The sequence below is a fragment of the Canis aureus genome, chromosome 30 (genome assembly GCF_053574225.1).
Source record: "Canis aureus isolate CA01 chromosome 30, VMU_Caureus_v.1.0, whole genome shotgun sequence".
Lineage (NCBI taxonomy): Eukaryota > Metazoa > Chordata > Mammalia > Carnivora > Canidae > Canis > Canis aureus.
In genome coordinates, this window is record NC_135640.1 from 9,462,301 (window position 1) to 9,488,622 (window position 26,322).

Here is a 26,322-nt window from a genome sequence, read left to right on the forward strand (position 1 = left end):
GAGTAAAAATACAGTGGCGCTCTTCCAGAAGACATACAGATAGAAAAACAAGCACATGAAAACACGTTCAACAACATACACCACTGGGGAAATGAAAATGTAAACCACAGTGAATTATAACTGCATGGTTACCAGAATGGCTCAAATGTAAAAGAGTGACAACACCAAATATTGATGAGGCTATGGAAAAAGTGGATTATTCATACATTTCTGATAGAAATGTAAAAAGTTACAGTTACTCTTAAAAGATTTGGCAACTATACAGTTGTTCCAGTACCATTTGTTGAAAATCAGTAGAATATATATATATATATATATATATATACCTATATATTCAATGAATATATATATATATATTCATTCCAATAATGAATTGGATGAATGAATTGGATGAATGAATTATATATATATATATATTTATTCCAATAATCTCCAATATATACATTCCAATACTCTCAATTTTATTCCACTGGACTATATAGATATACTATTGCTGATGAAGCACTGTATTACTTAAAATTTAGAGTAAAATTTAAAACCAAATTTTATGCTTTTCTACAACTATCACTTTTTTGCAAAATTGTTTATTATTCTAGTTTGATTGCACTTGCATATAAATGCTAGAATTTTAATTAGATTGTATTGAATCTACAGATCTAACTAGAGAGAGCTGACATTTTAATACTATTTAGTATTCCATTTTATGAAGGTGATATAGTTTTCCATTTACTAAGTTCTTTATTTTTTCTTAATAATGTTTCCTGGTTTTAAATATGGAGGAAATATACATTTATTTTTCTCAATTATTGCAAAGTTTGTTCTATTTTTGATATTACAACAAATCAAATTGTCTTTAATTTCTATTTCCAATTGTGTATATTTACCAATAAATCTACAACCAGATCTCTTCACACATTTATGTGTTACACAATCAATACCATGTCATATCCCTTCAGCGGGAGAAAACTGGAATTTCTTATAGTGCATGCAGGTGTGCTGGCAATAAATTCTCTAAATTTTTCTTTATGTAAAAACTGCATCATTTTGCTTTTATTTTAATGGATTAATTCACTAGATATAGAAATTTTGGTTGGCAGTAATAACAATAGTGTGCTGAAAATAACAATATTATTATGTATGTTATACATATGTATAAATATACACAGACACACACACACACATATATATATATACATATTTTTGTTTGTTTGTTTTTTCCTAGAAAGAGAGACAGTGGTGAGAGGGGCAGAAGGAGAGGAAGAGAGAGAACCATAGGCAGGCTCCATGTTCAGTGCAGAGCCCAACACAGGGTTCAATCTCAGGACTCTGAAATCATGACTTAAGCCAAAATTTGGATGTTTAACTGACTGAGACACCCTGATGTCCCTATATAAAATATATAAAAATATTGTTATTTTTAGCACATTGAACATGTCATTTTTACACCTTCTGATATGAATAATTTCTGATAAAAATTGAATCATTAATTATAATGTTTCCCAACATACATAGAGAAATATACTGTTTGTTTTTCTATAATTGTTTAAAAATTTCTTAGACTTTTAGTACATTTATTATCATTTTTGTACATTTTTATCATTTTTTAGTTTTAGCACATTTATTATCATTTTGTGTTTTCATCTTGCTTGTTATTGTTGAGCTTCTTGTAAATTCATGTGCTCTGAAAAATTTGTGAAATCTTTGGTTCTTGATATTACTTTTCTCTACCCCTTTATTTTGCTCTTCTCTTTCTAGGACTTCAATTGCATGTATTACTTACTTGACATTTCTTCACAAGTGTATTTGACATTTCTTTACAAGTGTCTTTGAAGCTCTGTCCATTTTATCTTTAATTTTTTTCTATATTCTTTAGATTGTGTAATATTTTGACCTGTTTTTAGGTTTGCTTATTTATTCTATTAACTGAAATCTGATATTAAGCCAATGTTGTTACTTTTTCATTTAAAGTTACTGTACTTTTCAGCACTTGATTTACTGAGTAGTTCTCATTTGTATGTTGAAATTCTCCAACTATTCCCACATTAAAGTCAGTTTCCATTAACTTTATACACATGTTCCCACAATTCTTCAAACATATTTATGTAATAGTTGCTCTAAAATTTTTATCCGATGAATTCAATCTGGTTCTACTCAGTTTCTGTTGGTCATCTTTCTTCCCTGTTATGAGTGACACTTTCCCTCTTCTTTGATGTAGCTATTTGTTGAAAAATGGGCATTACAGATCACGATTGCTGTGGCATTAGATCCTGTTTTATGATTTCTGTGGTGTTCTTGCTCTTAAGAGATTTACTGCTGATTCTCAGATATTCTATCAGTCTCAGGATCTGCCTGCTGCCATCTCAAGCTTGTAAAGCTTCTACTGTCTTTCGCCTTGGTGGTGGCATAGTTGGGAATTGCACACAATTAAAAAATTAAACAAAGCAATCAAATCTCAGATCTCACTCAGTACAGCTCTATCTTTAAAAAGTAAAGTCCTCATTTTCTTTTGTCTAAATTTTTGCCGTGCATTCTTCTCTCTTATTCATGAATCTGTAGTGTAGATGACAGCCAGGAATATGGGCAATTTTATGCACCAGGTTTGTATCTTACACTTTCTGTCATTTTCTAAATACCACACTTTGTCCTTTAACGTTTCAGTTACTCTTTTAATACTAAACCCTATTTGCCATCATCTCCAGTTGATAAAGATGAAGTTTCCTCTACTTATTTTGCAACAGCCTTGGGGTTTGGGAGGAGCATTCAGGCCAGAAATTCACAGATTTGCAATTCTCACATCTTCTAGTTGCAATATTTTAAAGTATAAACTCTAATTCTATTCTTCTTCTGACTGCTTTCCAGTTTGTTAAGTTTTATATGTATGAGGGGTCAAATTATTAATGTTACTGGAAGTTCTTTAGATATTAAAATTTTATGCCAAGATTTTTAAATGTTTTATTATTTAAAGATTTTATTTATTTATGAGAGAGAGAGAGAGAGAGAGAGAGAGAAAGGCAGAGACACAGGCAGAGGGAAAATCAGGCTCCATGCAGGAAGCCTGACATGGGACTGGATCCCGGGTCTCCAGAATCACACCCTAGGCTTCAGGCGGTGCTAAACCGCTGTGCCACCGGGGCTGCCCCCCCCCCACAATTTTTTTTAAATACTCACATATACTGATCTAGCAAATATTAGGAGAATTTTTTGCTTAATGATAGTCATCAGGAAATGAAGAGAGGGAAGAAAGGGAGAGTTCTGTAGTTCATTATTAAAATTTACTATGAAAAATAAAAATAGTTTACCTATTATATGCAACCTAGTACTGTGAGTCTTTATGATCCGTCTTTGAAAGAGAGACATCTCAACTGGGAGACCATGAGAGCTTCCCAATAGTTACTATGAGGGGATTTCCATTTTTGTCCCTATGTTTCTGCAATCTGGAGTCTGGAAATGATCCTTATTCCTGTTACTACAGACATAAAATATATAGAGAACACTTTATTATATTGAAGAAAGCATATTGAAAGGAAATATGGAAATAACACATTTTAGACATTATTCTTCTCTATTGCTGCCTCCCTTTCACTACTTTCTCTTACCCAAGTCCATTAGTAATCTCTCTACAAGCATTCCTAGTCTTCTTTACATTCCTAATTTGCAACACCTATACTGTTCTTTCCTCAAAAGTCCTTGTGGAGGCCATAATAATGCAGATTTCTAACTGCAGTATGTGCAATTAAGTGATAACTCTAGCTAATGCACTATGATATTATCACCATGTTCACAGTGAAGATATGTATCCCATTGGGCTGCTCTCAGCCAATGATTAAGCACATAAGAGATGCTAAGGCAGGGCCATTCCTAAGAAATAAAAGATTTCTCTGATGATCAGTGTTGACTCCAGAACTCTTTAATGGTTCTTCCAAATTCTTTTATACCTGCAGTGCATTCTAAGGTATTGACAATCCTTCCTTCCTTCCTTCCTTCCTTCCTTCCTTCCTTCCTTCCTTCCTTCCTTCCTCTTTTTCATACAAGGTCAGGCCTAAGTCACAGTCTAAAGGCTTTCATAGGCTCCCTTGGCTCTCTCTCTCTCTCTGTGATATCTAATATTTATCTTGCACATCTAATTTTGTCTTGGTGTCTGCTTCATGAAAAGTCCAAAATAATACAGACCCTGATCTATGCCAGCAGGCCTGGAAATACTCTTCTAATAAAGTGCATTTTAATTCTTGTGTTAACTTGTTTCTTCTTTCTCATCCCCCACATACAGTTAAAAGAAAATAGAAAATAGTTCATGGAGTGACTAGGAGGGGAATCTTTTTTGGTTTTGTTTATCTTTCCAAAATACTGACAATGAAATCCTCAGAATGTTTTGTATTTGTTTAATTTTAGAAAAATGTTAGGACAGTTAAGGAGGGGGCTCTGTTGGCAGTGAATGAACTACATGGGTAATAGACCAGTTCCTAAAGTCTAAATATTAAAAAGAGAGATGCATAGGTCACTTTCCTTGAACTAAAATATAACCTATTTCTTTTATCTTAAAGGATGCAATGATATAATTTATTATTTGGGTATTAAGTTTTTCAAGCCAATCTTGGCTGTTTCCTTAGTAACATTTTGCCATTAAAAACTCATTAAGAACAAACATGACTATGAACAAAGAAACAAACATGGCACCCAAATTCTGTTTGTATTTGGTTAAAAGTTGTCAGCCCCAGACTATATTAGTATATTTTAAGGTTAAGATAATTCTATAGACAATTCAAGACAAACAAGGATATATTTCTCTCTGTCTCTGTCTCTCTGTCTCTTTCTCTCTGTCTCTCAGTCTCTCTCTCTGTCTCTCTTTCTCTCCTCTCTCTCTCTCTCTCTCTCTCTATATATATATATATATATATATATATATATACACACACACATATGTGTGTAATTTGAAAATCAGTAGAGTGTAGAACTGAGGCTATTTTAAATCCAAAGTCTTCAATATCTGCTATCACCTCCTTTTCCAAACCCATGTCTATTTGAATCATGGGTTATAAAAATCATACCATATGAACTATGACATAGCCACTTCAAATTATATTATTGATTTTATTATGCAAAATTGTAATTTTTGCTAAAAAATAAGACTATAAAATGGTTTAGCCATATTGTCTTAACTGTGTTTAGTATGCAAACATATCTGCTTCCTGCTGGTAATCACTACTGAAGAGACTAAATTTTTTTCCCATATTCTAAATTGTTTCCAAATTTTCTACAAATTTGTGATGAAAAAATATTTAAATTTTTATTATTATTTAATAGATAAGATGCTAGCCCCTCCAGTAATATTAAGGAACAGAGTCTCAGTGTGCTTGGTTTATTCAAATACTTTGTAATCCAGTAAATATGTTTTAAGAAGATTCATATAAATAATTCATATCATTTATTTAGCAGGAAAAAAAAATGTATAGTACCTTGCAGATCCAGGCAGTAGTGCCCTTATCTCATGGAATGTACTGAATGAGGTAAAAATGATAAGAATAAGGGAAAATGCTAAAAGGAATATATTTAATTCTATTAAAATACAAAGAATGGAACAGCTAATTATCTCCATGAAGAATGATTCAGAAAACTATTTATAGATGAACAGCCATTTATACAACTGTTTAAAGGAGAAAAAGAAAAACTCATCAAGATGTATACATTTGTATGTGTACATGTTTACAAACAAATTTATCCAAGTTTTTTAATATTATGATTCAATAAACTTTTTGTTTTTTTTTTAATAAGGGAGAATTAAGATGGTGGAGTGGTAGGAGGACCTTATGTTTGTCTCATTCCTCAAACACAGCTAGATAAATACCGAATCATTCTGAACACCCAGGAAATCAATCTGAGGATTGAGAGAAAAGAGGCCACATCAAGGAAGGTAGGAGGTGTATGATTTGGGGGCAAAAGAATCATGGGTATTGTGGACAGAAGGGAGCTCTGGTCATGAAGAGAGGAGAGAAAGAGAGACAAATAAAGGAACGTGCAGGGGATTGCACAAGAAAAACATCTCCCCAAACAATTGACTGGGAAAATAAGGGCTGATTATTATAAGCAACAGATGACTCAAAGTCTGAAGTTCTAGATCTCCTTGCCATTGCGAGGGTCAAGGCTGGTAAGTGTAGTGGTGCTCCTATGGAGAAGGAGGGTGGAGGCCTGGGAGTGGACAGCATGCTCTGAGGATCCCTGGGTCCTACTGGGAGAAACAGTTCCCCTTCTTAGAGTGCATTTGGGAGAGGTGACACTGCCTCTCAAGGGACAAAAGAGCTAGCAGGCAATGTTAAGCTACCCCATTCGTTAGCTTATGAGGAGAGACACCTGCTAAGGGCAGCTAACTTGGATGTCGTCTTTTGCTGTGCTTTACCATAAAATCCAAGTCCCAGTGTGGACATGCAATTATTTTTCTGGGACAAAGCAGTACCAGCTACGGCATGGTGAGACCCTCCTTCAAGAGATCTGCATGGGTCTGCACCGTGTTATGTCCCTAAAACTTGGAGTTTTGAAACCCAGCCATGTGCCTATAATGAAACACAGAAGCACTGCACACCTGGACCTGCAGACAGCTTGAACACAGGATGAAGGCAGGAATCTGACAGAAGAACAAGAAGAAATCAAAGCCAGGGAGTTAAGCAAGATAGTTATAAGTAATATACCCAAACAAGAATTCAAAACAACAATCCTAAGGATACTTAGCAGGGCTTGAGAAAAGCATAGAAGAGACTAGAGAGACCCGTAGCACAGACATAGAAGACCTAAAAACTAATCAGGCTGAAATAAAAGGGCTATACTCAAGATGCAAAACTGACTGGATGTAATGACGAAAGAGTGGAAGAAGAAGCAGAATGAATAAATGATATAGAACATAAAATTATGAAAAATAATAATGCTGAAGAGGGAAAGGAACTATCACATCATGAAGGTAGACTTAGGGAACTCAAATGTTCCATAAAGCAAAACAACATTCATATCATAGGAGTTTCAGAAGAAGAGAGGGAAACAGATAGATGGCATATTTGAGGAAATTATAGCTGAAAACTTCCCTAATCTGGGGAAGGAAGCAGACATCCAAATCCAGGAGGCACAGATAACTCCCATCAAAATCATAGCCAGCCAACACCAGGACATGTCATAGAAAAATTTGTAAAACACAGATAAGGAAATAATCTTGAAAGTAGTAAGAGAAAAGTAATCCCTAACCTACAAGGATGGACAAATCAGGTTGGCAGCAGATCTCTCCACAGAAACCTGGCAGGCCAGAAAAGCATGGCATGATATATTCAATGTGCAGAATGAGAAAAAATATGCAGCTAAGAATATGTTATTCAGCAAGGCTGTCATTCAGAATAGGAGGAGAGATAAAAAGTTTCCCATACAAATAAAAACTAAAGTTTGTAACTGGTTTAATAACCAGCACTAAATATTAAAGTGGATTCTTTGATTGGGAAAGAAAGGCAAAAAGCAATAAAGACTAGAAAGGAATTGAGAAAATCTCCAGAACCATCAACTTTACAGGTAATACGATAGAACTAAATTCATATCTAGCAATCACTAAGAAAGCAAATGAACTAAATACTCCAGTCAAAAGATACAGAGTGTCAGAATAGATTAAAAGAAAAAGACTCATATATAAACTGCTTATAAGAGACTCATTTTAAACCTAAAGCACTTCCAGATTGAAAGTGAGGGGATGGAAAACCATCTATCGTACTAATGGACATCAAAAGAAACCTGGAGTAGCCATACTAGATTTTAAGCCAAAGACTGAAATAAGAGATGAAGAAGGGCACCATATCAAAATAAAAGAGTCTATCCAAAAAGGAGATCTAACAATTGTAAATATTTATGCTCCCAACTTGGGAGGAGCCAAATATGTAAACTGATTAATAATGAACATGAAGAAACTCACTGATAGCAATGCAATAATAGTAGGGGACCTTAACACCACACTTACAGCAATGGACAGATCATCCAAGCTGAAAGTTAACAAGGAAACAATGATTTTGAGTAACACACTGGACTAGATGCAGTTAACAGACATATTTAGAACATTTCATCCTAAAGCAGCAGAATATGCTTTTTTTTTTTTAGACAAATACACACAGATAAAAGAACATCCTACTAAAGTACTAAGGAATGAATGGGTAAACCAGGATTAAAGGAAGAAAAACAAAAACACAAGGAAGCATATGAAAATGAAAACAAAACAGACCAAAATCTTTGGGATACAGCAAAGGCAGTCATAAGAGGAAAGTGCATAGGCATACAGGCCTTCCTCAGGAGCAAGGAAAGTCTCAAATACACAACCTAATCTTACAAATAAAAGGGCTAAACAAGGAATAGTAAATAAAGCCTAAAGCCAGTAGAAGAAGGAAAATAATAAAGATTAGAGCAGAAATGATACAGAAAAAAACAAACCCCACAAAACAAAACAGTAGAACAGATCAATAAAACCATGAGCTGGTTTTTTGAAAGAATTAATAAAAATGATAAAGCCTTAGCCAGACTTCTCAAAAACAAAAGAGAAAAAGCAAAATAAAACCATGAATCAGAAACATCAAAAATACTACCAGAGAAATAAAAATAATTTTTTAGAAATAAAAAAATTATAAGAGAATATTATGAAAAATTAAATGACAATGATTTAGGCAATCTGGAAAAAATGGATAAATTCCTAGAAACTTATAAACTACCAAAGCTGAAACAGGAAGAAAGAGAAAACTTAAGAGGACTGATAACCAGCAAAGAAATTGAATCAGTAATCAAAAATCTCCCACAAAATAATTCCAGGACCAGATGGCATCCCAGGGGAATTCTACCAAACAAAGGAGAGTTAATACTTATTTTTCTGAAGCTGTTCCAAAAAATAGAAATGGAAGGAAAACTTCCAAAGTCATTCTATGAGGCCAGCATTATCTTGATTCCAAAACCAGACAAAGACCCAACTAAAAAAGAGAATTACAGGCCAATATCCCAGATGGACATGGATGTAAAAATTCTCAACAAGATACTAGCAAATCAAATCCAACAGTATATTAAAAGGATCATTCACCATGATCAAGTGGGATTTATTCCTGGGCTGAAGGGGGATTGAATATTCACAAATTAGTCAACATGATACACCACATTAATAAAAGAAAGGCTAGGAACCATATGCTTCTTTCAATAGATGCAGAAAAAGCATTTGACAAAGCATTCATTTATGAAAAAAAAAAAAAACCCTCAACAAATCAGGGAGAGAGGGAACATAAATCAACATCATAAAGGCCACATATGAAAGACCTACAGCAAATATCATCCTCAATAAGGAAAAACAGAGCTTTTCCTCAGGAACTCTTCCTCAGGAACAACACAAGGATGTCTGCTGTCACCACTGTTATTTAACATTATACTGGAAATCCTAGCTTCAGCAATTAGACAACAAAAAGAGATAAAAGGCACCCCAATCAGCAAGAAGTCAAACTTTCTTTCTTCACAGACAGCATGATACTCCAGTGGAAAACCTGAAAGATTCCACGAAAAAATTGCTAACACTGACACACAAATTCAGCAAAGTCACAGGATATAAAATCAACATACAGAAGTCTGTTACAGGGGATCCCTGGGTGGCGCAGCGGTTTAGCGCCTGCCTTTGGCTCAGGGCGCGATCCTGGAGACCTAGGATCGAATCCCACGTCGGGCTCCCGGTGCATGGAGCCTGCTTCTCCCTCTGCCTATGTCTCTGTCTCTCTCTCTCTCTCTCTCTCTCTGTGTGACTATCATAAATAAATAAAAAAAAAAACTTTAAAAAAAAAAAAAAAAGAAGTCTGTTACATTTCTATACACCAATAATGAAGCAGCAGAAAGAGAAATCAAGGAATCAATCCCATTTGCAATTACACCAAAACCCTTTAAGGTACCTGCGAATAAATCTAACAAATGAGGTAAAAGATCTGTACTCTGGAAACTATAAAACACTGATGAAAGAAATTGAAGATGACACAAAGAAATGGAAAAACATTCCATGCTCATGGATGGGAAGAACAGATATTCAAATGTCTCTACTACCCAAAGCAATCTATACATTTAACACAATCCTCATCAAAATACGACCAGCATTTTTCACAGAGTGAAAACAAACAATCCTAAAATCTGTATGGAACCACAGAAGACCCCCAAATAGTCAGAATAATCTTGAAAAAGAGAAGCAGAGCTAGAGGTATCAGAATTCTGGACTCCAGCTATATTACAAAACTGAAGTCTGTGAGACAGTATGCTACAGATATAAATGCAGATACATAGATCAATGGAACAGAATAGAAAACCCATAAATTGACCCACAACTATATGGCCAACTAATCTTCAACAAAACAGGAAACAATATCCAATGGAAAAAAGATAGTCTCTTCAACAAGTGGTGTCGGGAAAACTGGACAGCAAAATAGAGAATGAAACTGGACCACTTTCTTACCATACACAAAAATGAATTCAAAAGAGTGAACGAGGGCAGCCGTGGGGCTCAGAGGTTTAGCGCCACCTTCAGCCCAGGGCCTGATTCTGGAAACCCGGGATTGAGTCCCACATTGGGCTCCCTGCATGGAGCCTGCTTCTCCCTCTGCCTGTGTCTCTGCCTGTCTCTCTGTCTCTCTGTGTCTCTCATGAATAAATAAATAAAATACTAAAAAACTAACAAACAAAAAACCAAAAGGGTGAACGACCTAAGTGTGAGACAAGAAACCATAAAAATTCTAGAGGAGAACACAGGCAGCAACTTCTTTGACCTCAGCTGTAAGAACTTTTTAGTAGACATGTCTCCTGAGGCCAGGAAAACAAAACCAAAAATGTTCTCTTGGGATTTCAGCAAGATAAAAGGAAAGGAAATTGTTTCCTTTGCTGTGCAGGAAACAATCAGCAAAACTAAAAGGCATTCTGTAGGTTGCAACCTACAGAATGCAAGAAGATATTTGCACATGACATATCTGATAAAAGGTTAGTATCCAAACCCTATAAAGAACTTCTCAAACTCAACCCTCAGAAAACCAAATAATCTACTTAAGATACAGGCAGAAGATATAAATACTCATCATCAAAGTAATATAAATCAGGGATCCCTGGGTGGCGCAGCGGTTTGGCGCCTGCCTTTGGCCCAGGGCGCGATCCTGGAGACCCAGGATCGAATCCCACATCGGGCTCCCGGTGCATGGAGCCTGCTTCTCCCTCTGCCTGTGTCTCTGCCTCTCTTTCTCTCTGTAACTATCATAAATAAATAAAAATTAAAAAAAATTTTTTTTCAAAGTAATATAAATCAGAACCACCATGAGATACCATCTCACATCTGTCAGAATAGCTAATCAATAGCACAGGAAACAACAGATGTTGGCAAGGATTTGGATAAAGGGGACCCCCTTACTCTGTTGGTGGGAATGCAAAGTGGTACAGCCACTCTGGAAAACAGTATGGAGGTTATTCAAAAAGTTGAGAATAGAGCTACCCTATGACATGGCAATTGCACTACTAGGTCTTTACACAAAGTATCCAAAAATACTGATTTGAAGGGGCACATGCATCCTGATGTTTACAGCAGCATGATTAACAATAGCCAACTTATGGACAGAGTCCTAACATCCATTGACTGATGAATAGATAAAGAAGAGGTGGAGGAAAAAAAAAAGGCAGGAGAGCAAGCCATGAGAGACTTTTAACCATAGAGATCTAACTGAGGGTTGATAGAGGGAAGTCATCAGGGGGTGGCCTAAATGGGTTATGGATATTGAAAACACTTTTTGTGTTGAGCACTAGATGTTATATGTAAGTGATGAATGACAAAATTCTACTCCTAAAACCAATATTGTACTGTGTCTAGCTAAGTAGAATTTAAATAAAAATTGGAAAGAAATAATAGTTTTTAATTAAAAACTTTCCATGATTATGTAGGATTGTTAGCCTAAAAAATAAAAATAAACCAACAAATGAATGAATGAATGAATGAATGGGTCAATGATAAGGAGAAAGAAGAAGACCAGTTAAAGCAGAGTAAGAAAAGATGTTCCAGAAATAAGAGATTAAAGTAAAATGATGGAAGTTTTTAATATGATAAGAGATTTTCTCATTACATATAAAATAAGTGGAAACATAAACATCTGAATAAAGGCTGTACTCATATATAATCTAAATAACACTTGCTATTTTCATTTACAAATAGATTTTTTTCTTAAATTTAGCAAATCAGATGCAGACCATTAAGATATAATGATTGGAATACCAGATAGAACATCAGCAGGAACCAAATGCCAGGGATTAAAAAGAAAGTAGCTTCATATTTTTAGAATAATTATATTTTAGACTCTGACATCCACGTTTTACAATTCAGTATATTATATAAAAGACCCCAATGGAGAGTATTTATTATGTCTGTTGCACAGAAAATTTAGCATTCCCACTCACTTTTCATAAAAACACATTTGTATAATCTCCGTATAAGAATGTTTTCAAGTAACTGATAAGTGAATGTTCAAGCACATAGTAGGTGCTCAGTTATTTATTTTAAATAGCTTATGCTATATTAGTAAGATTTTTTATTTTGGAGGGCAACCCATTAAATCCCAGATAATAGTATCCAAGTTGTGGTTATTGCTAAAAGCAAATAACATATGTTAGATTTAATGTTGAATATGTGCTATAAGATTACAAACTTTAATGCATAACATCATTGGGATTTTATAGATCAAATTAATTGTGAGTGCATTTTTACCTGTCATCATACAAATTTCTTTCTCTCATGAACAATATAAAGACAGAGTAGTTTAAATATCTAATAGAAAAAAACAAACATATCTTTCCTCATACCTAAATAGCATTATATATTGTTCAGACAGAGCGAAAGGAGGAAAAACATATCTGGTGAGATAAATCTTTACAAATGTATTCTATCATTAAATTTCACTTAATATTGTTGCAATAAAACAAAACTTTTTTTTTTTTTTTTGTCTTGTTTTCCTCTACTTATTTTGAGGATATTTTAACTGAGAGGCAAATACATTTTAACATTTGGACACATACTCTTTACTAAAGTATTCCTGGGCAATATATACTTTGGAGATATGGATCATAGGGTAAGGAAAGAAATAGCTATGAAATTAATAAAAATAATTTGATGAATTTTCTTGACATCTTATTCAACTGTAGATACGACAGCTCAGTTCATTTGGTGCAAACATAGTCAGCAGTGGCGGCTATATTACAAGGTCTGATTCAGACTGATAACTCAAAGAATCTCAGGCAGTTCAACATTTATTTTAGAAATATCAAAAGCAATTAGGTCAAGAGTTTAACATTTCGTTAAAGCATAGTCTATTTGAACTTTTTACACACATAAGAAAAGGATCTCCAATCAATAGATATTTTATTAAGCTCTGGAAATTCCTGCTGATTTTGATACTCAGAGAAGAGAGAAGTTAGAAAATAGAAAATAAGTAAATTTGTAATTATAAGAGCACATTTTAGAAAACTGAGTTCTCATTTCACCTTTATTTTCTTTTCTAGGAAGAACTGCTTAAAGGGCATGGCATAAAATCTGATAAGAAGATATCTTTCTGTTAGGCAAAATGTTTATCAATACTAATGTTATCTTAGCAACCTCCTGTTCTGAAGTACTTAAGAAAATTTATGTACTATGCCTTAGGGGATTATACAAACTGGAAAGCTGTCTTTCTAAGACCCATCTTCAAAGGGGAGACTGGATAACTGAGTTTCCAGAATTCCTTGACAGAAACATAAAGAATCATAGAAAAATGGAGCTTCCAACTCAAAGGGAGGCAAAACATAAGGAAAGATAGGAGCACTAGAACAGATATTCCCTTATCCTTCTGTTCTAGAACAAATTTCCAAAGTCCCTATATACTGAAATTCTACTTAATGGAAAAAAGTACATGCTCTGTAACATGCACTCATCAAGTTTATTCATTTTTAGCAACAAATTAGAAGTGGAATTTATGGTAAATGACTGTATGTCTTCAAGATGATGTAGGTCATAAGAACACATAAGTAGAGAGAGAATATAATTTCATCCCATAAGGTTAATGAGTAGGCTTGAATGAAAATGAGCCAGAAATAGAGCCATTGCTCTACTATACCATGTAGGCTTAGCAGAAAAGTATAACAGAATTAGTCAACAGCATAAATCATAATGTAGAATTCACCTATTAGAAGATAGATAATGCTGGAGATATTGGGAGAGTATAAAGTTCGAGAAGAATCTTTCATCAGAAGCCTGGAACTATGCTTTCCTGATAGCCTTCACACTTGTGACAAAAGAGAGTGTTGTATATAACTATATGCATTTTGTGGAATTACTAAAGAGAGTTAGATTGCTTTTATAAAAGAAAGGAAGTCCAATAAGATATATATGGAATAGATGGGAGAGCTCAGGCAGTGCAATTTTCAGCCCCATTTACTCTGCAACCTTCATGGTCTGACGTAAGTACAGGTCAAACAATGGAGCCTATGCTGGGCATTACCACTAGATGCATAGGATTGAACATGCTAGAGACATTAGTTATGGGAGTTAAATTATCAGATAAATGCAAGTGGGCTTTAGAGCATTTGTAGGGCCCATCTTTGAGAGCCTGCATGAAGCCAAACACAAGGAAGGAAGTTTGTCTGGGCCTGATGGTTCCTGGCACTTCCAGCAGGGTGGAAACACTAAGGAAACAATCCATTTCTGAGTAACCTAGGGAAGGATGATACTTCTACTTTGGGCATAAGACAGGGGATCTTTATTACGGATAGTACAGAATTGTTAGAGAAGGTTTGGAAGAATATCAAACAAGTACTACTGGAAGCCATCTGTGCTAGGGCTGACTAAAATACTGTTAGAGGCCTAAGACCCCCAATCCTATTCCTGACTTCCCCATAAATACTCTCAAATGCATTTCTCTTTCAGAATAACAATCATGTTACAATGAACAAAGGCTATTAGAAAGATATGGGAATATTCATGATTTAAATCAGAGTTTGGCAGATTATGTCTTGTGGAGTAATTCTGCTCCATTACCCATTTTTGAAATAAAAACATAGGGAACATAGGGGGTACCTGGTTGGCTCAGTCAGTTAAGCATCTGCCTTTGGCTCAGGTTATGATCCTAGGATCCTGGGATAGAGCACTGCCTTGGACTCCCTGCTCAGTAGGAAGTCTGCTTCTCCCTCTCCCTCTGCCTGCCACTCCCTCTGCTGTTCTCTCTCTCTCTCTCTCTCTCTTTGTCAAATAAAAGTCTTTGAAAAAATATAGTGGAACCTAGCCATGCTTGTTTATTATGTATTGTCTATGGATGAATTTTTGCTACAATGCCCAGGGTGAATAGCTGTGACAGAGATTGCATGAATCTCCAAATCCTAAAATATTTACTATCTATTCCTTTACAGAAAAAAATGCCAACCATGCATTATATGGTAGAGTCAAACAACAGTTTAAGGGCCCAAGGACAGAGCTCAAACCTGAGATATTTAATATTCATGAACCATGGTTGGGCTCTTAATCCAAAAGGCAGTGGAGCTGTAATGTGGGCTTACTGGCTAGGCATAAGATGTTGCTAAGGATACCATGGTTTTACTTCCTAATTATTAATGACCAAAAGGGAATATCAGCTGACCTTGATGTAATTTGGGGGTGGGAAACAAGAGAGCAGACGGAGAGTGTCTCACCTTACACACAACTAAATTAGGGATTTAAATTAAATTACCTACAATTAAATACCTACATCAGAAGGTGATAAAAGTATTGTAACATACTTGAACCTATCAATAGCTATACCATCAAAAACTAGTGGTTTCAAAATTCCAATCATGAATTTTGATTGTGATTCTGTGAATTTGCAGTTTTTTCTGGGGCCAGCTAGACAATTCTGCTGATCTCATTCATGTGTCTGTTGGCAACTGAGGATCAATGGCCTCACTCCATGTCTGATAGTTGGCTGGGATGACTTGTTTTACTGGGATGCAGGCTCTTAACCTTCCACAAATTAACCTGGGTTTATTCGTGTTCCAGAGCAAAAGAAAACTTCAAAGCTAAGGCCCTGATGATAATTCTTTGCTTCCATCAAGGTTGCTACTCTTCTGTTGATCATAAACTAAGCAAATGGGCAGGCCAAGAATAAATATGGGTGAGAACTATCCAAAGACATGGATTATTACAACAATTTACCACACAGTATATGTCTAATAAGATACCAAAAGTTGTGAACTGATTATAGGAACCTGGTTTTAAGATGTATAAAAGTCAGTGGGACTTACCCACTGAGGAACTGACAGGAGATGGGGGGACCCACACAGGTACAATAGGGAATGATTTGATTATCAGAGAATCCTTTAACAGTTCAGGGAGAAGTCTCTCCCTCATATGGAGAAAGGGACAGGAATTTGAAGGAGACACCAGCAACATGGACATTGAGGTGTTTGGGGCACTATCTTGGCACTGGGAGGCAGAGTTCCCTCCTAAATTCCTTAATCTAGAGGTATCAGAATTGGCTAGTTCAGAACCTCTGCAAGGAGAACAGTGTCATGAAAATTGCAATGAATATTCCAAAACAAATGGAAATGATGACATTAGAAATCAAAGAGCAAGAACAAGGATAAACAGAATCCACTATTATCACAGGTGATAACTCTATGCTGAGTGTTCTAGGACATCTTCTTGTACCCATAACACACCTAGTGAATGGCATATGTAGTACTCTTATTCTGATTTTTATGTGTAGTAATCCAAATACTCATGGGAAGTTTCTGTGTCCACTCTAGAGATACTCAAAGATTTTAAATATCCCCATGGGAGGCAGCATATGAATGCTTATTCTGTCATATTTAGTTATAAAGGCCACATACAAAATGTAGGGAATAATCCAGGGAGTGGGCAGGGGACTGGGTGGGGGGGTGGTGGCGGGAGAGGATTGCAGACAAATTTAGAGTGTAACTTTAAGTTCTCCAAGACCTATTTGGTAAAATCTGAAAGAAATAACTGTTAGTTGTAGTTATTTCCACTTGCATGTACCATTGACAATAAAACTGAAGTTCAGGGATAAATTTGGTCTAGGGTTCTACACATAATAATCAAATATTATAAGCTCTTACCAGTTACTATTCTCATTTCTTAATTAGCATTATCTAGACCCCTTATCTTTAAAGATTCTAATCTAGTTGTGGAATGAGGCTGGAGGCTGTGATTGCTTTTAAAACCAATTCTGTTGATTCTAATGTGTTGTCATTTAAATTAATCCTTATTATATTCTATACAGGAGACACTATGATAGTCCATTTTCAAGGTGCAAAAATTGAAACAGAATGAGGTAATAGGGTGCCCCAGATCATCTAGTTTATTATAGAACTATCCTTCATTACAGAACTAGTAAGCATCAGTGGTAGGATTTGAACCTAGGGAACCTGATTACAGAACTTTGACCACTGGGATCCCTGGGTGGCTCAGCGGTTTAGCGCCTGCCTTTGGCCCAGGGCGCGATCCTGGAGACCCGGGATCGAATCCCACATCGGGCTCCTGGTGCATGGAGCCTGCTTCTCCCTCTGCCTATGTCTCTGCCTCTCTCTCTCTCTCTCTGTGACTATAATAAATAAGTAAAAAAAAAAAAAAAAAAAAAAGAACTTTGACCACTACTCTCTCTCCTGACCAAAAACGTTTAATGTTTATCTCAAAGCTTTTTTTTTTTTTTTTTTCCTTTTAACTGCACTACTTTCTGGAAATCAAAGTCTAGACTATTTTAACATTTAGTAACACATTTCTGAGTGACAGATGTTGCCAGTTTCCTTTTTGGTCAGGATGAGGCACTGAAAGTTTAGACATCTTCAGCCTACATTTGTAATCATCTAAGTCTCTACAGCAGTACTACAGAAGTGTTAATATGTAGCATCCCCAGTAACTGAGAGGCTTTGGATTTCAAGATGTTGCCCAGATCATAGATGATTAGTGTGTAGCAAAGGCTCCGAGTAGGTTTTCTCTCAGAATAACCCAAGGAGTTATAACTACAAAGCTTTGGGACACATACAGAGTTCAACTGGATACCATTTTGACATTCATGGGTAAAATGACAAAATAATGTAAGAAGCATAAATAGATTATTTATATCAACTAGGCATTAGAGGCAGTAGGGTTGCATTTACAGACCCTTATTTGATTTGAATATTAGGTCATGATGACTCAAATATGGTGATGGGACCACCCATTTCTTTATGTTTATTAGTCTATGATATGATGACTATAAGTGGCTCAGCATGGTAGTTAGGGAAATGAATAAAAATGTATTGATGTTCATAATTGTAAATTATGGGCCAGATTGAATCTCTAAGAAATAATCTCAGAGAGCCCCCCAATTTTGCATGAGGAGGTCAACATTTTTTAAGATAATTTTTATTAATGAGTCATTATTATTAGTAACTCCTGTGAGATTTAGAATTTAGTATGGAAATGAATTAAAACAAATCTGTAGTGTTAGTATTTTTGTATTAAGCTCAGAAACTATGTACATTTGCTACTTGAGCATTTACAGTTTATTGTAAAATTTTTGACATTTTAGCATTCAAACTGATTCTTATAATTTCAATTTTAATAAGCATAATTGAAAAAGTTAACATAGATTTACTAATTTAATATTCAGTACACATTTAAGGGAACTTATGGTTTAACTTACTATGTTAAATTTATAGAAGTTATTTAAGTACTCAGGAAGGTTTTATTTGTTAATTAGACAATTGGAATACTTAAAAAGAAATTGAATATATTAAATTTATAAATATAGTTTAGAATGTTGAAGGTGTTTAATTAACTGAGTTTGTAAATGTGACCAAACACTCTTAAAGGCCCATTATTATAAGTAGTGAAATTTTACTAGACTTAGCAATACAACATTCATATACAGCTTAAAAGCTTAAGAGCTAGTTTTGGGGTTTGTAGCTTTAATAAATTGAATATTAGTTTCAAAACCAATGTAAACTTAAATAATATTCTGAACATAAAAACCTCCTTTGAGAACATAAATAGTTTTTCAATAATACCTAATTTTGCAGTATTTTGGGGAAATCTATGACATAGTAGCTTTATCCTATGGCTAGTTTTTCCCTCTGGTTCCAAGAGTGTATTCTTACTCTATCAATGCACCCCCCCCCAAAAAAAAAAAAAAAAAAAAAACCTGAAGAGAAAAGCCCCACAACAACCCTATATTAAGTCCTAGCACTTGGTATGGCTATATCAAACCCTATATCATCCTTTTAACCATTCTTTTTTTTTAAGACTATTTATTTATTCATGAGAGACACAGAGAGGCAGAGACACAGGCAGAGGGAGAAGTAGGCTCCATGCAGGGAGCCTGATGCAGGGCTCAATCCGCAGACCTCAGAATCACCCCTTGAGCCAAAGGCAGACTCTCAACCATTGAACCACCCTGGCGTCCCTTAACCATTCTTTCTGAAGGACTTGATTGTTTCTGCAGAAGTTCATGGACTCCCTGCTTCAAACTAAACAAATCTAACAGAACCAGAGCTTTCCCACCCATTTCCTAACTCCTTGATCACTAAATGACGATGGTTTATCTTATCCAGCACATCAGCCATGCTAGATATAAATGGTTTCCTGGGTACAGAGTGAAACCACTCAGTTGCATGGGATCATTATTTAAACCCCACTTGGCTTTTCTCACCGGTGCTTTATGGCCTCTGCCTTGACTCTCCCCTCCCCCACAATACATCCATTATCTACAGTTGAGGTTTTGGTAGTACATATATCTCACACTATAAGAGAAAAAATACATTTTCCAGGAATGTTAACATATGTATGGGGAAATTAACATCATTAACAATTGAGATAAACAATCCATCTCCAGTGTCATCAGGCAAAGCAATTGCTACCTTGACCAAGAATATGCTAATAGACTCCTAATTAGATTTAATTGGCTTTCTCATACTCATTTTTGATCAAATCAACAGATAATTAATTATTCATTATATGTAAGGTACTCTTTTTATAACTTACCTGGTCAAGATAGCATTATTTAAAAAATCATTTAATTATTGCCCTCTTTCTAAATAATAATTCCAAAATCTTGTGAGTGCCTACAAGGGCCTACAGAATTTGGTGTACATCAACAGTGCCCACCTTACCTCTTATCATGTGATCCCTGGTTGTTTTTCAATACTGTGAATAACTATACCTCTATACCTCTGACTAAATCTGTAATTTTTGCACCTTCCCATCAGTCATCCACACGTGAGGCTTAAGAGCTCCAACTTTGTAAATATCTTTGTGATTGCATTACTAAAAAGGTTTACCTGTTGATTTTCTGTTTGGACACAGTTTTCCATGGGTTCCTCATATTTCTGAATGGTTTAGGCCATCTGAGGAAATAATACATTTAAATAGCAAACTGCCTTGGAAGCTGGAGATAATGTTATCCCTCCAGGGAGATGTGGAGATGCACCTACTCAGAGATATCTCATGGCACTAAAAATTTTCTTTTCCAAAGACATTTACTTAAATCCTAGGATAATAAGCCTATAGAGGGGTCCCATCTCTCCCAAAGGTGATTTGCCTTCTCACTGTCTCAGCAGAAAGGACAATAAATATATATGTACCAGTAGCCCTACAAAAACTGACAGTTTCCAAAAATCTTGGATATCCCTCATGTGATGCACCTCACTGTACATACAGAAAACAACAGACCCTCATGGCATCCCCCTATGGGAATTGGGACATGGGATTGAGCGAGATGTTGCTCTAATTTTGTTGTGAAAAATAAACTCTGTCTTTGACCCAGAGACACTGAGTTTCGTGTGCATGTGTGTAACATATATAATGTATATACACATATATATATATTAAATTTTTCTGACAATATATTCCTTTCTATATTGTAATCACCTTAAGAACCTTATATTATTTGGATTTTTATTCCTCATTTATATATAATGTCCCGAGAAAAGGAACTCAGGAAATACATGGATAAATATATGTATCTTCACAAGTGTTAGGAATTCCTATCTTATGTACCACAGAGTACAGATGTCTATAAAGACAAAGAATGTATAAGAATCTGTCCAGAGAATTTATATATGCAAAGATTATAACTTCATTTCTTCTCAGTTAGAATAGTTCTGACTCAAAAACCCATTTTTCTGCTAAGTTTCTGAAATATTTTATCTTGGTTATTATTGAGACCATCTTCATTCTCCTGGGGCCATATCAGAATGCCTGGGTTTATTTAATATCATGAAAATGAAGTAGATAAGTCTGATATTTCATTTACCTAAGTTACTACTGACAATTTCATTGCCCCAGCTTTCCATGGAATCTGGTGAATTTCTGCCTCCATGCCACAATTGGACTTCCTAACTTTTGTAGGGCAGAGAAACACCTGCACCTAGGTCCTACACAGCCCCTATCGCTGAAGTTTGCTTCCTCCTTTCGTCTCAGTCTCAGAACAGTAAAGTCCATGATGCCTAATGAAATCTTATCTGTGGGATCAAAGTCTAGAAACAAATCCAGGAGGCTCTAGTCTAGCCCTGGAAAGAGAGCTGAGCGGTTATGATATCTGTTGATATCAGAGGAAGACAAGATATGGAGGAAGATAAGGGAGAAAAAAATATATATATAGCTAACAGAGGAAGAGAGGGGAGGAGGAGGAGGAAGAAGAGAAGGAGGAGGAGGAGGAGGAGGAGGAGGAGGAGGAGGAGGAGGAGAAAGGAGGAAGGAAAAGAAGAGACTGAGAGAGATTGGAGACCAGGTTCCTGCTCCTTCCAGCACCCCTCAGCCTCACATGTGTGCACTTCAGGGGCACTACAGGGACTGGCCGTTTAGTAGGACCTCCTCTTGACCTTTGTCCTACACAGTGTCCTGGACCATCCACAGCCAAACCTTCACATAGAAGTGTGCTAGGCTCCTGCAGAGTAAGGTCTTTCAAATTCTGAGTTCCCATAGTACCTGCAGCACCACCTGAACACACTGTGTAGGTCCATCTATCTCAGAGGTCTGTGCCCTGGAGCTTTATTTCTTGGGGTCTGCCTAATGCAAATACCCTGTGTCCTGAGCCTGGAATACGCCATGGCAACTTCCCTCCTTCTGCATACTACCCACAGCCTTGGCTCACCTGAGCCCTGGGGTGTTCTTTGCCTGTTGAGTAACTATGAACCGGTTCCCCAGTAAACAGCAGCATCATCCAGAGGGCTACAATCACAACTTTCTGCATGAAGTCTGAAAGCCCTTCCAAGTTCCTTCTTTAGGAACCCTTCCCTCAGACTTAGGATGCTTTTTTTTTTTTTTTGACTTAGTATACTTTTGAGAATTCCTTTCCATCTTCAGAATTATTCTATCATGACTTAATCATTCTTTATATTAAGTGTTCTTCATTTAAATTACTGATTGAACCCTGGCTGATATATTAGTCTTTTAATATGCCTTGTCCAAAAGCTAAATAACTGGATAACTAGCTCCCTATCACTGAGGAAAAATTCTACAGGTAAACTAATATCTAGAAGAAATATCTGCTGCTAAGAACCCAGCCATATGTTTCTCCTGATATATAGTATGATCATTGTCCTGAGAGATGGTATTCTGCAGACTGCAGATTCAGACAGAAAGGTTTTTATAGATATTCCTCCCTCTGAAAGACTTCACAGGTGTTAGCAATATACCTGTCTTCAGGAGGCAAGCTGAATATCATCTCACACATTTCTACATATAAAACACTCAGAATAAGCGTAATATCAATACATTCAGAAAAATTAGAAGTGATCCACAGGAAAGAAATGTAGTGTGTGTGGGAAGGGAGGGAATTTTTCAGACCTAATGTTGCCTATTTTCATTTTTCAATAGAGAAAAAAAAAGTATCACCATTGTCCATTAACCTTAAAATTGGTGATGTAACATGAGTAAGAATTATACTTCATACAGAATACTTTTTAAAAAAGATTTTATTTATTCATTCATGAGAGACATAGAGAGAGAGAGAGAGAGAGAGAGAGGCATAGACAGACATAGGCAGAGGGAGAAGCAGGATTTCTGAGGGGAGCCGGATGTGGGACTCAGTCCCAGCACCCCCGGATCATGCTGAGCAAATGGTAGATGCTCAACCACTGAGCCACCCAGGTGCCCCCAGAATACTTTTTAAATAATATATTCATGGGTGGTTCAATCTGTTAAGCATCCAATTCTTGATTTTGTCTCGGGTCATGATCAGGATTGTGGAATCAAGCCTGGCGTCAGGTCCCGCAATCAGCAAGGAGTCGGCTTGAGATGTTCTCTCTCCCTCTGCCGCTGGCCCTCCCTGCATCTCACGGTCTAAAATAAATATATAAATCTTTAAAAAATATTAGCTTGACTCAATAAACTCCTTTTTAATAATTTATATTCGTCTTACAAGCATATTTGCCCTCTAAATACTGAAATTTAAACATCATCCTAAGGGCAGACCAGGTGGCTCAGAGGTTTAGCGCTGCCTTCAGCCCAGGGACTGATCCTGGAGACCCGGGATCGAGTCCCACGTCGGGCTCCCTGCATGGAGCCTGCTTCTCCCTCTGCCCCTCTGTGTCTCTTATGAATAAATAAATAAAATCTTAAGAAAAATAATAAATAAACATCCTAGCTAGTAGATAATAATCTGGGATAGATTACATGAATGGATATAGACTTACACAGACATAGATATATTTCTAAATTACCAAAACTGAAGGAAAATATTTACTGGTTTGAATGGACACTTAACCTTATAGCCAAAACTATTTCTTCAAAATCACAAGTCTAATTATAAATTAGGAATTATTTAATCTTCTTGAATATTTATTTGGATATATTTTCATTCAGCTATCAGACTCTGGATAAATTTGTATAATGTGATGAGAGGAGTGATTTCATTAAAATTTGCATTGAACTGAAATCATAAGGCCAGGTTAAATCTCTAATTGATTTGGATTCCACACATTAAAGATCTGTGAAAATATAGAAACAGATTGTAGTTAAAAGTAAGGTGTGCTTAAAAAGTCAAAGTATGTGATATAGAGGAAGAAACTGGAAACTAGAAACTAGGAAAGAGACAGTTTCTAGTTCTCAGTGATGTTCATTTGTGTTATTTTACATAAATAATTAGTGTTCACTAAATTTGGGTATTTGGTGGACTACTGTGTCAAGAAGCTGTTAGCCATTTGTTGCACTTGTTATTTGAAATAAAGACACAATCCTACTTTTAACATATTGCATACTTCAAATTTATTTTTTACCCCAATTAACCTAAATTAGCTGTGAGATTTAATTATTGGCCTGATGATCTTCCGATTGAGTACCACTTACTGCTTTGTCTTCAAGATATAACTGCCAGTTACACAGCACCACTATATCTTACAGGCATTATTTATTTGAAAAACACCACTGCTATTTGAACCTTGTTTTAATTAGAATGCAAAAATATATTAATGGTAAATTGCATAAATACAATTTGAATATACTTTATGTGAAATGTTTTATTTCCCAAGTTTAGTGTTTCAAGCTTATGTCCATTATCATTATTTTGGTTTTACTATCAAGAAACTATAAAACTGGGATCAGATTTTTATTTTGTAGCAAAATTTAGAGAAGAAAATGAAAATATATCTTTAAAAAATATATCTTTAAAAAACTTCTTTAGGAATGTGTTCCTTGAAAATTCTTAGATATCTTTAAATTACTTCTGCCAAATACACTAAAAGCTAATCCATAGTACAGTATTTTCCAAGAGCTATGAATATATCTTGCTGAAAAATAGAGCAGGAAAGAGAAAGAGTTTTTTTATAATTATTTTTAAAATTAAATTGTTGAGAGTTTAGCTCCTAATTACCATATATTTAGAAATGAATTCTGGATAAATAAATTGGAATTCATAGAGCATCATTTTCAACTAAAAACCAATGCTGAGAAATGTCCATAGTAAAGACAATCAATTAGAAAATAAAATAGTTTAGATTTAGTCTTTAACTGTGAAAGTTAGTTAATTTTGAAATTTAATTTGTTTTAGCAATGTAGTTGAAAAATGAATACAAATGTACTGGGGATTTTTTTAAAGACTTTATCTATTCATTCATGAGAGACAGAGACAGAGAGGCAGAGACACAGGCAAAGGGAGAAGCAGGCTCCCTGAAGGGAGCCCAATGTGAGACTCAATCCTGGATCCCAGTATCACTACCTGAGTCAAAGGCAGACAGCTCAACCCCTGAGCCACACAGGCATGCCTATTGGGGTTGTTAAAAAGTGTTTGAACTGCACAACTTAATCCATTTTATGTAAACTTAACTCTGATATTTCAGTAGTGGTCAATATGACTATAGAAATTGAGGTTTATTTTATATATTCAATTATCAAGGAAGAGCTCCTTTAAATATTATTTTCCAGTAATATAAACAGTTTATAAAATCTATTAAGGAGTTTAACATATATATTAAAATTTCGATTCATTTAACACCCAAATTAGCTAATATTCCCATGTAACTACTACCAATGTCAAAATAGAACATTTTATCACCCCAAAATATTGTCCTATGCTTATTTTCAGGCAATTTTAATGTCTTCTTTTAGGCCCAGGCAAAAATTGACCTGTTATTATTCACTATGTATTATTTTTACCTGCTCTGGAATTTCACATAAATTTAATTTTATAATGTAGTCTCTATTGCTCAGCAAAATATGCTTGAGATGAATTCAAGGTGTCACATATTCTGGTAAATTTGTTTCTTTTTCATTGTTAATTACCACTAGATTCCATTATTTAATTCATTTAACTTGTTAATGCACAGTTGTATTAGTTTTATTTTTTTACCTTTATGAATAAAGCTGCTATAAGCTCTTTTGTACGACTTTTTATAGTTATAGTTTTCATTTTTATGTTAAATAACTAAGTGGAATTTGGGGGGTTGTATGGTAATTATATCTCTAACTTTAGAACAAGCTGCCAAATATTCCATTTTCTAGTGAGATCTAAAATTAGGCAGGCAGTTCAGGGTAGCTTAGAAGAACTACTAGATACCAGTGAATGACCCAACATAAAATTTCTTTACAGGAAGAAGAAATGTGTTCCAAGAAAAAAAATAAAAGCCCAGAATATGGTTTTTATGGGAGAAGGCTTGATCTAGGAGTGTGTGTCTAAGGATGAATCACATCAGAACCCAGATATTTGAATACATGTTCTCTGAGCAAATCTTAGGTAGTTAGTTGAGTTAGTTTATGAATCCATTGCAGGTGTTGGATAGCCTGATCTAGGGTTGTTCTAGAGAATTACTCATGATAATGCAGCGCCCTGAGTCTCAATA

The 26,322-nt window shown here is 35.4% G+C and overlaps 1 long non-coding RNA gene across 3 annotated transcripts in view; it reads left to right on the plus strand.

The window, feature by feature from the left end:
• Positions 1 to 13,643, plus strand: part of LOC144301725 (uncharacterized) — a 30,638-nt gene extending 16,995 nt beyond the window's left edge. For 2 of the 3 annotated variants that reach the window (XR_013368482.1, XR_013368483.1), the window contains 2 exons: positions 5,770 to 5,908; positions 13,546 to 13,643. This is a non-coding gene — a long non-coding RNA (uncharacterized LOC144301725). The remainder of the gene's footprint in view (positions 1 to 5,769; positions 5,909 to 13,545) is intronic. The other variant, XR_013368481.1, reaches the window with a different exon arrangement.
• Positions 13,644 to 26,322: the final 12,679 nt, after the last annotated feature.